This window comes from Pipistrellus hanaki (genome assembly GCF_964339955.1).
Source record: "Pipistrellus hanaki genome assembly, chromosome: 2".
NCBI lineage: Eukaryota > Metazoa > Chordata > Mammalia > Chiroptera > Vespertilionidae > Pipistrellus > Pipistrellus hanaki.
The window spans coordinates 195,815,972-195,831,317 of record NC_140504.1 but is presented as its reverse complement, the minus strand read 5'-3'; the positions used below and the strand labels follow the sequence as shown (position 1 = coordinate 195,831,317).

The following is a 15,346-nucleotide window of genomic DNA, read 5'->3' as shown; positions in this document are numbered from 1 at the left end:
AGCATTCCTCCTCCCGCCCGGAGGAATCTGAGTACCTGTACCACTCACCTGGTGGCTGTGCTTTGTGTCTGGCGTCTCTGGCTGCCTGGCTTGTCTGCCAGGCTCAGCCACGCGGCAGGGCCTTCCTGCAGGGACGGTGACAGGTGACGTGCCGTCGCGCTGCGGGGAGAGAACGCTTCCCCAGGTCCGTTCATCCCTCGATGGACATTGGGCTGTTCCCGCCTTTTAGTGGTTCTGACTCCACACTGTCATGAAGGTGGGGGTGCAGATATCTGTTTGAGCTCCTGCTTTCAATTCTTTTGGGTACAGACCCAGAAGCAGGAACAGTGTGTATGGGAAGACAGAAAAAGCTAGCTCACTAAAAGGGAAGTTGAAAAATAGGCAACAATAATAGTAAGCCACCAAAAATAATAAACCGCTTACATAAAGATTATTATGAGTCAAACACTAAGTAGATTAACTTGTTCAATTTAAAAAAAAATATTTTATTGATTTTTTTACAGAGAGGAAGGGAAAGGGATACAGCGTTAGAAACATCAATCTAGCTGCCTCCTGCACACCTCCTACTGGGGATGTGCCCACAACCAAGGTACATGCCCTTGATCAGAATCGAACCTGGGACCTTTTAGTCTGCAGGCCGACGCTCTATCCACTGAGCCAAGCCAGTTAGGGCTAACTTGTTTAATTTTTACAATATATGAAATAATATTCTTATTCCCAATATATAGATGGGACAATTTAGACACAAATTGTTTTTAAATTTCGTTTTTAATTTTCAGTTACAGTTGACATTTAATATTTGTTTCAGGTGTACAGCATAGTGGTTAGGCATTTATATAACTTGCAAAATGCCCCCCCCCTAATAAATATAGCACCTATCTGGCACCATATATAGTTATTAAAATATTATTGACTATATTCCCTATGCTGTTCTTTACATCCGCACTCCATGATGATTTATTTTTTAATTTTTTTTATTGATTTTGTATAGAGAGGAAGGAAGAGAGATAGAGAGTTAGAAACATCGATGAGTGAGCGTCATTGATCAGCTGCCTCTTGCACACCCCCTACTAGGGATATGCTCGCAACCAAGGTACCTGCCCTTGACCGGAATCGAACCCAGGTCCCTTCAGTCCCCAAGCCAACACTCTATCCATTGAGCAAAACCAGTTTCGGCTCCATGATGACTTTTCACTACTAATTTGTACTTCCTTTTTTGTTGTTGTTAATCCTTGCCCGAGGATATTTTTCCATTGATTTTTAGGGAGAGGCGAAGAGAGACGGAAAGACTGGGAGAAACATTGATGTGAGAGAAACACGTCAATTGGTTGCCTCCAGCACAAGCTCTGACCAGGGCCTGGGCCAGGCCTGGGTGGGAGGAGGAGCCTGCAACCAAGGTATGTGCCTTTGATTGGAATCAATTCCTGGACCCTTTGGTCCGCGGGCTGACACTCTATCCACTGAGCCAAACCAGCTAGGGCACTAATTTTTACTTCTTAATCCCTTCGCCTTTTTCACCCAGTTCCCCAAACCCCCTCCCATCTGGCAGCCATCAGTTTGTACTTCTATCTATATACAAGTCTATTTTGGTTTTTCACAGAGAGGAAGGGAGAGGGACAGAGAGCCAGAAACATCGATGAGAGAGACACATCGACCAGCTGCCCCCCACCCCTGCACACTCCCCCTCACCGGGGACGCGCCCGCAACCAATGCACATGCCCCTGACCGAAATCGAACCCGGGACCCTCCAGTCCGCAGACCGACGCTCTATCCACTGAGCCAAACCGGCCCTGGCTGCACCGATGTTCTTTATCCACTTGTCTTTCGATTCCATATGTGGCTATTGTCAATGGTGCTGCAGCGAACACGGGGATGCATGAGTATTTCGGAATGCGTGTTGTGGATTACTTCAGGCACACACCCAGACGTGGAATGGCTGGGTGGTAAGGTAGCTCTATTTTGAACTGTTAGAGGAACCTCCATGCTGTTTTCCACAGGGGCCCCACCTATTGGCACTCTCACCAACAAGGGCTCCCTTTCCTCCACATCCTTGCTGACACTTGTCTGCTGATGTAGTGATGAAAGCCATTCTGACACATGTGAGGTGGAATCTCATTGTGATTTTAATTTGCATTTTTTCTGATGATTAGTGGCCATGGACATCTTTTCATACATGTCCTTCCATCCTTACAGTTGTCCGTATGAAAAAAGACACACGGGGTCTGATGATTACAGGAGCTTTATTAGCTCAAGAGCATGCCACGATGGCACAGGGCAGGTAGGCCCATTCTGGTAGGCCCACACTGCTGTCCTTCGTTGCACATGAATAAATGATGGTAAGAAAGGGGACATCTGTAATACTTTCCACCACAGAGACATTTAAACATAAATAAATAAATAAATAAATAAATAAATAGATGACACAGAATAAACCTGTGTTTTGTGTACTCACAACACAACTGTAAACCTACGTTTGGCCACTCCAGTCATCTCTTCGGAGAACAGACATACATTGTCCTACATTGAGTAACCTGCCCCAGGTCACGGGGTAAGTGAAGGGACAGAACCCTTGTTCCTCCTGTACGTTTCTCCCTTTACTTCTGCTGCTTTGGCCACTGGGACACCAGGAGACTGTTTCCATGAAAAAAACAACAACTTTCAATTCACGTCTTCAGTCCTTGACCACACACCGCATGCTTCCTATGTGCCTGGATGGGCTCGGAACTCAGGGACACAAGTTCCTGTGAAGTTAACTCTGCACATTCCAAGGCGCCATGTACATGGCACTTTCACTCTCTATTCTGGGTCCCCAGGCCCCAGCTCAGGCATGTTTGCTTCTGGCTGTAGAAGCAAAGTGAGAAAGGAACCCGCCAGCAAGCAGGCTGGAAAGCCATCTCTCCGTCTTTGGATATGTGCGTTACCCGTTCTCCCTGTGGGCCTCGCGTGGCAGCTCCGCCCATTGTCTCCCGGACGAGGTCATGACTTCCAGGTAAAGGTGTGCTAGCTTCTGGTTTTGACCTGACAACCAGGTAGGTGGAACCAATAACATGATTAAAGCAGGGACTTTAATATGTGTTATTAAAGCTGAAATTATCAACATTATTAAAGCAATAAAGTTGAAATTTTTAAAAATAGCTCCGATTCAAAAATGTACAAGCCCAGCATTCCTGTTGTCCATAGAGAAGCTTCGCAGACTGTGACTTTGTGGGTCTCTAACGTTTTGGTTCCAAAGAGCACTGATCAAAGGTCTTCCCGTGAAATCTCTACCAGATGTTGCCTCTTCACACAACCTGGTGGAAAGGCTCGTCCTTGGCAAAGGAAGACCTTCTAGAAGGCATCTCTGTTAGCCACATGCTCTGGAAGAAAAGAAAAAAAAAAAAAAAAGGAATGAAGAGGAGGATGGGGAGGAGGAAGAGAAAAAGCATTTTAATGTTGCTTATAATAAAAATGTAATTTATTGGAATATGACTCTCAGTGTGTTTTTCTTAATTTTAACAGGTTTGTTGAATCACAATTTGTGTGCCATAAAACCCACCCATTATAAGTGTACAGTTCCAAAAGACAAATAAGGGTACAGTTACACATTTTTCAGTAAATGTATACAGTTATGCAACCATCCCCACAAATCAATTTCAGAACATCCAATGCTCCAGAAAGGCCCTTGAGCCCATTTGCCAACTATTATTTCATAACCTCTTTGGAATTTCAGACGGTGAACTCAATGGATGTACTTACAACGAATAATTGTTACATTTGCTTTCATTCTTCAGGGCAAGAATCTCTACTTCATTTCCCAAATTCTTCTTTATTTTTGTTGTTGTTGTTAATCCTCAATCAAGGATATTTTTCCATTGATTTTTAGAGAGACAGAGAAAGAGAGAGAAACATGGATGTGAAAGAGACACATCCATTGGTTGCTAGAGAAAGAGAGAGAGAGAGAGAGAGAGAGAGAGAGAGAGAGAGAGAGAGAGACCGACCTATTGGTTGCCTCCCACAGGTGCCCCGATCAGGGCCAGGAGTGGAGCCTGCATCCGAGGTACATGCCCTAAACCAGAATCCAACCCAGGACCCTTCAGTCCTCGGGGCCAACGTTCTATCCACTGAACCAAACCAGCGAGGGCTCCCAAGATCTTCTGCAGGAAATTATATTCCCCAGTTTTTTTGCTCTCCCTTCATTCGAAAGGTCTTCAGTCCTGCACAGATGACAGATTTGCTCTCGGTATTTACTCCATGTTCTCATTAGCATCTAATTATATCTTCTGAGTCCAATATTTTAGGCCCTTTGAAAAACAGTCTTTAATCAGTGACAATAACAAGCTTTTGGTTTAGGTTGAAAATAACAGTACATTCTCAGTCCTGTTCTCTCAGTGAAAATATTTTCTGCAAATTTATTAGTAAAAATCACCAGTCATAAGATTACACAGTAACTTTTTTTTTTTTTAATGAGGAGATGTAGATTTATCTTATCACTTTGAAAAATGCTTATTTTACTATTAAGAATGACAGACAGCCGAAACCGGTTTGGCTCAGTGGTAGAGCATCGGTCTGCGGACTGAAAGGTGCCGGGTTCGATTCCGGTCAAGGGCATGTACATTGGTTGCGGGCACATCCCCAGTAGGGGTGTGCAAGAGGCAGCTGATGGATGTTTCTTTCACATCGATGTTTCTAGCTCTCTATCCCTCTCTCCTCCTCTCTGTAAAAAATCAATAAAATATATTTAAAAATATATATTTGTTAAAAAAAAGAAAAAAAAAGAATGACAGACAAGCTGAAACTGGTTTGGCTCAGTGGATTGAGCGTTCACTGTGGACTGAAGGGTCCCAGGTTCGATTCTGGTCAAGGGCATGTACCTTGATTGCAGGCACATCCCCAGTGGGGAGTGTACAGGAGGCAGCTGATCAATGTTTATCTCTCATCAATGTTTCTGGCTCTTTATCCCTCTTCCTTCCTCTTTGTAAAAAGTCAATAATATATATATATTTTTAAAATGACAGACAGGGCAGATTATGGTGCTGGCAGCCCCTGAAACAATTAGAACTGACAGTCAGCAGGCTGAGCCCAGTACTCCTGTTATTCATCATTCTGGTGGCGTGGACACTGGTTCCCTCCCTGGCATCCAGTTAATCCTTTTCCCATTTTTTTCCAGCCGTATGCTTAGAATGTGCATCCCCGGACTTCTGTGCGTGGGCCCAGATTGGTTTAATGGTGGTTTGAGAGCATTGCTGGCCCAATCACAGCAAAGGATTTTAATTCATGGATGGCAGTAAGAAATTTTGTTCTGCCTCTCTGCCCTCCACCTCCCACTTTTTCAAGTCAGGTGAGTCAATAAAGGACTTTAGCATCTAAAGCAGTTTTGAGTTGGATTTTATTATTTGCATTGTAGGGAGTCCTTATGGACATGCTTTAGAATAACACTGTAAGGTAAGTGGTATTATCCAAACTTTATACAATAAAAAACTGAGGGTTGGAGAAATGAGTAGCTAAGTTAGAGCGTCATCCTGATACGCCAAGGCTGAGGGTTTGGTCTCTGGTCAGGGCGCATAGGAGAAACCACCAATGAGCGCATAAATAAGTGGAGCAACAAATATGTTTCTTTCTCTTTCTCTCTCCTTTCCTCTCTCTCTTTCTGGAATCAATAAATAAAAATGTAAAAATCGACATGATTCTAGAGCCCAGTTATTTACCATTGTGCTGTATGGTTCTCCCATCCTGTGTAAGTGTTCCTATTTCCCTGTGCATTGGAGGATGCTGGATGGCATCACTAGATTGAAAAAACAGAACATATATTCCAGGAAAAAAATAATAAACAAACAAAACAAAACATATAGTCCAAATATTAAATAGACAACTCGAGCTTTCTATTCCAACACATGAATGTAAGCAAACCAAGAAAAATATTGAAAATTTCCAGGAAAAAAAAGCAGTGATTCCATGATAAGAAACAGACTATGTTATTTTCAAGTCAAAAGAAAAAAAGAGATGCATATGCTTTGGGATGCCAAGATACAGAAACACAACTATTCATGCCAGCATGGTTTACAACTGCCCAAATCTGGAAAGATGAGTTCATCACAAATGGGATGGCTCTCTTCCTCTGTGGCTGCCAAAGGATAGACCACCATCATGCAGACCACAGTCCCTCTCCGGGCCAGGAAGTTCATGACCGAAGGACTACTTCAGCAAGTGGTCATCATGTCCTTCACCCTGGGAAGCAGCAGTACTTAAGGCAGAAATACTGGAAGAGCTAGCCACAGTGTACCAGACCACACCAGCTGTCATGTTTATATGTATAGTCAGAACCATTTTGGTGGGTGGCTTTGGCATGATGTATGAGTTCTTGGATTATTCAAATGAAAAGGAACCTGATCTCAAATACAAGACATGGCCTGAGAAGTTTTTTCCTTGAGAGAATTAAAAAACTAGGGTGGATGGTGGGGAGAGTAAAATTGATGAATAAATTGTGGTGTGTTCATAACAATGGAATATTTTTATAGCGTTGAACATGAATAAACTACTTAAGTTAAATACAATAACATGGATGAATTGTAATTGTAATGTTGAACCAAAAAGGCAGATACAAAAAATACTGTAGTATCATTGCATTTACATACAATTCAGAAGTACGTAGGCAAAATATAAACTAATTGTTTTTGGGATGCCCACCTCAATGGTAAAATTATGAAGGAAAGCAAGGAAACGATGAATGATGGAAGTCAGGATAGTGACCCTGCAAGGGTTAGGGATAGGGTTGTGATGGGCAAGGCCTGGGGGCGGAGCAAGGTGACTCAGGTCTGGGATTGCCTGGTTCCTGGACCAGGGTGGTGAACACAGGTTTCAGTTACTTTATAGTCACTTTCTGCACATTTCTGTAGGTGGGTTACATTTCACAATGGAACAGTATTTTGAAAGAGAGAAAAAGCTATCCCTAGAGACATGGATAAGAGTTAAAAATACTCCTTTGACTGTTTGCTCTGCTATTTTCCTGTTGGTGCGATTTTCCAGAAAACAAAAGGCATCATGTCTGCGATTAAATCCGGTTTCGGAGCAGTGCACTAGGACATCATTTAGAAACTTGTTTCTCAGGAAAAAGAATCCAAGATGGCTGCTTGGGTAGACACCTAGCCGCAGCCGCACGCAACAATTTCAATAAAATACAACTAAAATATAAAATGGACATTACCCAGAACTACAGGAAAGTCAACTGACTGGAAATTCTACAACGAGAAGCAAGGAGAAAACCAGAAGGAAGCGCGGAGGAGCTGTAAAAGCCCAAGGTACGGAGACACGCGGCGCGCGCGGAGAGTACAGAGCCGGAGAGGAGGGAGGCCGAGTGCCTGGCTGGCGTTCCCTAGCGGGAAGGAGATAAACACTCGGACTGTGCTGGGCCCCCAACTGCTCTGAACCCCCGTTCTAGGCCAGACCCTGGGGACCCAGGCTCATCCAGAGGGAGCTGGGCTGTAAGGCGGCGAAAGGAGGTCCCAGAGGCGCGCACACAGCGCGCAGAGAAGGGCCGGCCGGCTGTGCCGTAGGACTGCCCTGGCGGGAAGGAGACAGGCTCCAGACTGCTCTGAACGCCACCTCCAACTCCACTTCCAACTGAACTGAACCCCAGTTTCGGGCCCATTGCGGGAGAGCTTACACTGTTTGGTAGCAGGCGAAAATCGAGGGCACCTTTCTCTCAGAGGCGCTTGCAACAAGTACTGAAGGACCCTGAGTCTCAGGAGTCGCATAGGGCGGGGCTGACAGAAGCCAAGGCTGTAGGCTCCACCCTGAAACTCCGCCCCCATCAGGAAAGCTGCCTGCGAAAATGCCTAAACCAAATAGATCACAAACGAAAGAAATGGAGGACAAAAAGCGACTGGATATAGAGTTCAAAACCACACTTATAGGGTTTTTCAAGAGACTCCTAGAAAAGGCCGATAAAATAAATGAGACCTATGAGGATATGAAAAGGGATCAACAAGAAATGCTAAGGGATCAACTAGAAATAAAGAATACATTGTCTGAAATAAAAAATATTCTACAGAGTCCTAAAAACAGAATAGAAGATCGCAAGAATCAAGTCAAAGATTTGGAACATAAAGAGCCAGAAGACACTCCTCTGCAGAAGCTAGAAGGCAAGAGAATCCAGAAAATTGAAGATAATGTAAGAAACCTCTGGGACAACTTCAAACGATCCAACATCAGAATTATGGGGGTCCCAGAAGATGAGAGAGAGCAAGATATCGAAAACATACTGAAAGAAATAGTGACAGAAAACTTCCCCCACCTGGGGAAAGAATTGGACTTACAAGTCCAGGAAGCACACAGAACTCCAAATAAGAGGAATCCAAAGAGGACCACACCAAGACAAATAATAATTAAGATTCCAAGAGCAAAGGACAAAGAGAGAATATTAAAAGCAGCAAGAGCTAAGCAGGTGGTTACCTATAAAGGAGCACCTATACGATTGTCAGCTGATTTCTCAACAGAAACCATGCAGGCCAGACGGGAATGGCAAGAAATATTCAAGGTGATGAATAGCAAGAACCTACAGCCAAAAATACTCTACCCAGCAAAGCTATCACTCAGAATCGAAGGTCAGATAAAGAGCTTCACTAATAAAAAAAAGCTAAAAGAGTTCATCACCACCAAACCAGAATTATATGAATTGCTGAAGGGGGTTCTTTCAGAAGAGAATGTAAATAAAGATAAAAATTATGAACAACAAATACGTAACTATCAACAAGTGAATCTAAAAACCAAGGAAATTAAAAAGAAAAATCTGATGAACAATATTAACTGTTGAATATAATAGAATCAGAGGTATGGAAGGGGAGTGAACTGATGATTCTTGGGGAAAAGGGAAGAGGGGAATGTGGGAAGAGACTGAACATAAACTGTGCACCTATGGATGAGGACAATGGGGAATGGGGAAAGGGCAGAGGGTGGGGTGGGAAGGGGGGGGGGGAAGGAACACCTGTAATAATATGAACAATAAAAATTTATTAAAAATAAATAAAATAAAAAAAGAACAAAAAAAAAAAAAAAAAAAAAGAAACTTGTTTCTCAGAATTATGCAGACCACAACTGCTTTCTGGAACCTCATTTTCAATGTATGTCAGCTAGAGAGATAATAAAGAGGAACTCCATATACCCATGGAAGTAAATAGGCTTACTTGTAAGTATTTTTATATCTCAACACACAGACATAACATTGACGGAAGCGTGTGATTTTTATGTGGTTGCATAAAAACAGAAACGTGCCGTGTGTTTTATAGTTGACATGGTTGACTTACCTCCCTTTTAACAGTTCTATTGCCTCTCTGTTGGTTTTTACACACACACCACTGGCAAGCTGGGGAGGCGGAAATGCTCTTTTAAAAAAATATATATATATTTTATTGACTTTTTACAGAGAGGAAGAGAGATGGATAGAAAGTTAGAAACATCGATGAGAATCATCCATCAGTTGCCTCTTGCGCACCCCCTACTGGGGATGTGCCCGCAACCAAGGTACACGCCCTTTTTCGGAATCGAACCCGGGACCTTTCAGTTCGCAGGCCGACGTTCTACCCACTGAGCCAAACCGGTTTCGGCGAATATGCTCTTTTTATCCCTCAGGTCAACCTCATAACCTTAGGAAACAAAACAAATCGTGCACTTTAAAATGCTTTTCCAGCCAAGACCGGTTTGGCTCAATGGATAGAGCGTCGGCTTGGGGACCGAAGGGACCCGGGTTCGATTCCGGTCAAGGGCATGTACCTTGGTTGTAGGCATGTCCCCAGTGGGGGGTGTGCAGGAGGCAGCTGATCGATGACTCTCTCTCATCGATGTTTCTGGCTCTCTATCTCTCTCCCTTCCTCTCTGTACAAAATCAATAAAATATATTTAAAAAAAATAAATAAAATAAATAAAATGCTTTTCCAGCCGGGACTGGTTTGGCTCAGTGGATAGAGCGTCGGCCTGCGGAATGAAAGGTCCCGGGTTCAATTCCGGTCAAGGGCATGTACCTTGGTTGTGGGCACATTCCCAGTGGGGGGTGTGCAAGAGGCAGCTGGTCGGTGTTTCTCTCTCATCGATGTTTCTAACTCTCTGTCCCTCTCAATTCCTCTCTGTGTAAAATCAATAAAATATATTTAAAAATAAAAAAATAAAAAAAAATGCTTTTCCAAATACAGTATACGATTCTCCCTCCTCTCGTGGGTCTGCTGTGATGCCGGCCAAGTCTCAGTTGAAGATGCTGGAACTATGGAGAGAGAAGCAGGAGGGGATGGGGCACAATTAGTATATTTTTGTTTGTGATTCTGTGTACCTCGCCTTTCTCCCCAAACCCACTGAATCTGATGTGATTGATTTACTGCCCTGAGTGGTGGTTCCTTTCTACCAGGTGCCTTCCTAGTTGACACATCTATCAATTCTTTTCTGAGAGTGAAGAGAAGGGGAGATAGTGACTTATGATGAAAATATAGCCAGGAGGTAGAGTCTCCTCCAGATATTTTTTTTTTTTTTTTTTTTTTTTTACTTCATGAGAAAATATACATCTTGAGTTGGTGAGTGATTCACCTGACTAAAAACATATTACAACTCTTTATTAAAATCAAATATTCATTAGCTTTTAAAAATTAAACAAAACTCTCCTGTTAACTTTAATTAAAAAAAAATATATACATATATACAGATATATATATATATATATATATATATATATATATATATATATATATATCTTTATTGATTTCAGAGAGGTAGGGAGAGGGAAAGAAAGATAGAAACATCAATGATGAGAATCATTGATTGGCTGCCTCCTGCACATCCCCTAATGGGGATCAAGCCCGCAACCCAGGCATGTGCCCTTGACTGGAGTCAAACCTGGGTCGCTTCAGTCCACAGGCTGACGCTCTATCCACTGAGCCAAACCAGTGAGGGCTTAAAAAATTAAAAAAAAAAAATTGATTTGAGAGAGAGGGAAAAGAAGAGGGAGAAAATGAGGGAGACACATCCATCAGTGGTCTCCTGTATTCACCCCAGCCAGGGACTGAAACCACAGCTGGGGCATGTGCCCTGCTGGGAGAGGAACCCGCAGCCTTTCGGTACCTGGTACAATGCTCAATCAGCCGAGCCAGACAGGCCAGGGCAATGTTAAATTTTAGGTATAATATTGATGGAAACTTTTTTTACCAGAAAGGTATGGAGTCAGGCTATTTGGCTGTAAAATGAAAGGTGGGGGTCAAATGTTCCTGCTTTTCAGGAGATCATAAAAATGAATTATCAGGTTTTAAAATGTGTGGAAGCCAGGCTGGTGTGGTTCAGTGGTTAAGCTTCAACCCATGTACCAGATCACAGTTGGATTCCCCGTCAGGGCACATCCCTGGTTGCAGGCTTGATCCTCAGCAGGGGGCATGCAGAAGGCAGTCTCTCTCACCCATTGATGTCTCTAACTCCCTCTCCCCTCCTCTCTCTGAAATCAATAAAAACATATTAAATAATATAGAAATTGCCCTTTTAAAAAATGTGGGGGGATAATGGCTTAAGTTGAGATCATGAGGCTGTTGATACATTTCCTTCCTGCTTCAGTGGTCAGAGCTATGTCCTCCAAACCAGGACGAATCACCTTTTTCCTTTGGGTTCCTAGTACTTCCCTGGAGTTTCATTTACAGCACTTGGCACTTTCTACCTGTATTACAGCTCTGTGTGTATCTGTCTGTCTCCTTGACTGTAAGTACCTGTGGGATCCTTGACTGTAAGTACCTGTGGGCAGGGCCTGACTCACCAGCCGTCTTTGTAGCCAGCACAATGCTTCCCCTTTTAGACCTTCAGTGAGTGGCTGCCGAATGCAAGGATACGTGAGAGTCTGAGTCAGCAGCACTGGTTTCTCTCCCGACGCTGGCAACCGCGTCTGCTGAGCGCAGCAAGCACCGCAGACAGGACGCATACCTTCATGGAAATCAAATCCCACTCCAAGCAGGAGGAATTATTTTTTAATGTATTTTCATTGATTTCAGAGAGGAAGAGAGAGGGAGAGATAGAAACATCAGTGATCAGCTGCCTCCTGCACGCCCCCTATTGGGGATCAAGCCCATAACCTGGGCATGTGCCCTTGACCAGAATCAAACCCGGAACCCTTCAGTCCGCAGGCTGATGCTCTATCCACTGAGCCAAAGTGGCTAGGGCTACACTTTACTTTTTTATTGTTTAAAAGTATGTTTGATTTTTAGAGAGAGGAAGGGAGAGGGAAAGAGAAACATCAATTGGCTGCCTACTGCACACCCCCTACTGGGGATCAAGCCCCCAACCCTGGTAGGTGCCCTAACCTGGAATCTAACCAAGTGGGATGATGCTCAGCAACTGAGCCACACTGGCCAGGGCTATCATTGTTCACTTTTTTTTTTTTTTTTTTTTTTAAGAATTATACATTTATTAGATCATCTGGAAACCAGAAGGGCTGAGCCCTAAAATGAACAGGCCGGAGTGGGGGGAGCGGGACATACCAGTATATGTCTCCTGCGCAGGTCAGAGTGGCTGGTGGGCAGGAGGCTGGGTGTAGGCCGCCCACTGAAAGCTAAGTGCTGAGAGGGTTAACTGTACAGGAAAGCCTTTAACCATGTCCTGAGGAGAGCTGTAATGAGAATAAGAGGAAAACCTGTGTGTGTGTGCGCGTGTGTGTGGGCAGGGGGGTGGGGGAGGGTTGAGTGCCTCAGGCAGGGCATGAGGGAGCAAGGGAAAGGTTGAGAATGTGCCTAACATTCCAACCTTTTGTTTCCCCTGAAAGCTGGGGGTCTAACCTTTGCCTCCTCAAGGATTTGAATTCTCTCTTTTTTTTAAAAAAAAAATATATTTTATTGATTTTTTTTTACAGAGAGGAAGAGAGAGGGATAGAGAGTTAGAAACATCGATGAGAGAGAAACATCGATCAGCTGCCTCCTGCACACCTCCTACTGGGGATATGCCTGCAACCCAGGTACATGCCCTTGCCTGGAATCGAACCTGGGACCTTTCAATCCGCAGGCCAACGCTCTATCCACTGAGCCAAACCGGTTTCGGCTGGCATTGAATTCTCTCAGAGAAAAAGGCTTGTCGGTTCTCTCCTGCAGCTGCTTCCTGCTGAAAGGGGTGACATTTTTCTCCAAAGCCCAAATCCTTGCTGTCAGAGAAGGAGGTTGTGATGGTGTCCACGGTGGTATTTCCTGAGTACAAGCAGGGCTTGTAACCTGGTGGAGACAAACTTATAAGCTTTAGTATTATTGGGACAAGAACTAGAACAACAAGAATTATGGCAAATGGTCTGGTGGAAGGAGAGACATTAGTCTGAAGAGCTGTAGCCACATATACCCACATGAAATCGGTGTCACCAGGAGCCCAGATTCTGGCAGACAGAGAATCCCTCCCTGGGACAGCACATAACATGCAGTCATTTTGTTCTCTAATCCCTTACATACCTAGCTGTCAGGTTACTGTTTTAAGCAAATCCCAAAAAGAATCTCTTTTTATTCTGGAAACCAATCTTTAAGATTGTGGCTTAGTTAACCATCCAATACAGTACATTCTTTATATGTGGCAAAATCAGCAATTACATGATACTGTTGACGCTCAACTCAGAATTGTGTAAGTTAAATGTACAGCCCTAACTGGCTTGGCTCAGTGGATAGAGCGTTGGCCTGCTGACAAAAGAGTCCCAGGTTCGATTCTGGTTAAGGGCATGTACCTTGGTTGCAGGCACATCCCCAGTGTAGGGGGGAGGGGGTGTGGGAGTCAGCTGGTCAATGTTTCTAACTCTCTATCCCTCTCCCTTCCACTCTGTAAAAAAATCAATAAAATATATATTTTTAAAAAGTTAAATGTACAAACTTCCGGTTGTAAGATACGTCCTGGGATGTGATGTGCAGCTTGGGGACTATAGTTAACAAAATTTTATATTTGAAAATTGCTAAGAGAATAATTCTTAAACGCTCTTGTCACAAGAAAATAGTGTGGTGATGGATGTTAACTATATCGTGGTAATCATTTCACAACATACATATATATCAAATCATATTAAAACTAATATGATATGTCAATTATGTCCCAATTAAAAAAAAAGTGTTCTTGTCTAGCTGAGGATGGTTTCTTTGCATTGACTCCAGAGGTCTTCCTTGTGTATGTATAGCCACTTCACAGTTTCCTGGGAATCACCTGTTACCAGGGAGACGAGGAGACTGGGACACCTTGGCTCGGGTCTCCTTGAGGGAAAGGTTTCAATGAAGAGACAACGTGTAGAAAAGCAAGCAAGGATTTATTGACCACAGCAGCCACGTACCTGGGACAATGGACAAGGACGGGTATAGAAGCAGCAGGAGAGCCTCGGCTGGGCTGCTGGGAAGTCAGAGAAAAGGAGCCTTCAAGACAAATCCAGGGGCTTATTCTGGGAGGAGCTGCCGCTGCCCAATGCTCCCCTGGTTGCAAGAATCAAGGGGTCCCTTAGAGGTTAAGTGGGTGCATGAGGGGGGGGGGAAGGGCGCTGGCCTGCTGCCCGGAGGAAGAGCCCCCTGAAGCCGTCACTTTCAGGGGGTTTAAAGGCTGGGTGTTTGGGGGAGACCTTAGGGGAGGGTCAGCTTTACGCTGATGTAGCAAAACGAGATTCTCTCTTCATCTGTCTGTCCTTGGGGGTGGGTGGCAAATGCCACTTAATTGGATTCTGTTATCCGTGCCCCTGAGTAGGGCGGTTGGAGCCATGTGCCCTCTGGCTGGGAGGACCGGCGCGGTGTCCTTGATGTCGGGAGGACAGGATTTACCAGACGGCTGCAAACTGCTGCTTACGTCGTTTCCCTATTCCGCGTGCATCACGCCTTACACTGCCGTCACTCTGGAACACACTTAGCAAGAACCCCCGCCAGAAACCCTCCCTCTGCAGGAACGCCAATGGGAGGCTCTGTGCCGAGCTCCCCTCCAAACGGGCTTTCTTTGCAGACCTGGGAGGGCGGAGATGCGTTTTGGGAACGAGCGCAGAAGGAGATGCTGTCCGATGCCTTTACCTTCTCCTGGGAGGCGGGAGGCATCGGTGCGCCGCCGCGGAAAGGCCAGCAGCGCCCGGGAACCGCGGAGGCGCCGGGAGGCCGGGCCGCAGCCGGGAGGCCCCTCCGGACGCCGCGGACGTCCCGCCTCGCGGCCTCCGCCGCCCCCGCCCCCGCCCGCCAGCGCGGCCCTCGCGGGAGCCTACCTGCACCCGGCGCGCCGCCGTCACCCCGCGCGTCGCCATGGCACCGCCCCGCCCCGCGCCCCGCCCCCGCCCGCCGGCAGCGCGCCCCGCCCCCGCCCCCGCCCGGCCCGCGCGGGAGGGCTGCGCGGAGGCGGGCGCAGGCGCAGGCGAGAGGAAATCGGCGGCGCGACG

At 45.2% G+C, this 15,346-nt stretch overlaps 2 long non-coding RNA genes across 3 annotated transcripts; both read right to left on the bottom strand.

The window, feature by feature from the left end:
• Positions 1 to 2,063: 2,063 nt before the first annotated feature.
• Positions 2,064 to 9,356, bottom strand: LOC311618400. Its single transcript, XR_014794319.1, has 3 exons — positions 9,279 to 9,356; positions 5,685 to 5,761; positions 2,064 to 3,356 (listed from the first exon to the last, which is right to left on the bottom strand). It is a non-coding gene; the product is annotated as an uncharacterized lncRNA (long non-coding RNA).
• A 578-nt stretch (positions 9,357 to 9,934) lies between these two features.
• LOC311617325 lies at positions 9,935 to 15,095 on the bottom strand. 2 transcript variants are annotated; one of them, XR_014794109.1, is made up of 4 exons: positions 14,276 to 15,095; positions 12,471 to 12,598; positions 11,753 to 11,806; positions 9,935 to 10,228 (listed from the first exon to the last, which is right to left on the bottom strand). It is a non-coding gene; the product is annotated as an uncharacterized lncRNA (long non-coding RNA). The 2 variants fall into 2 exon arrangements; XR_014794108.1 differs by having other exon boundaries at positions 11,753 to 12,598.
• Between the last annotated feature and the right edge of the window lie 251 nt (positions 15,096 to 15,346).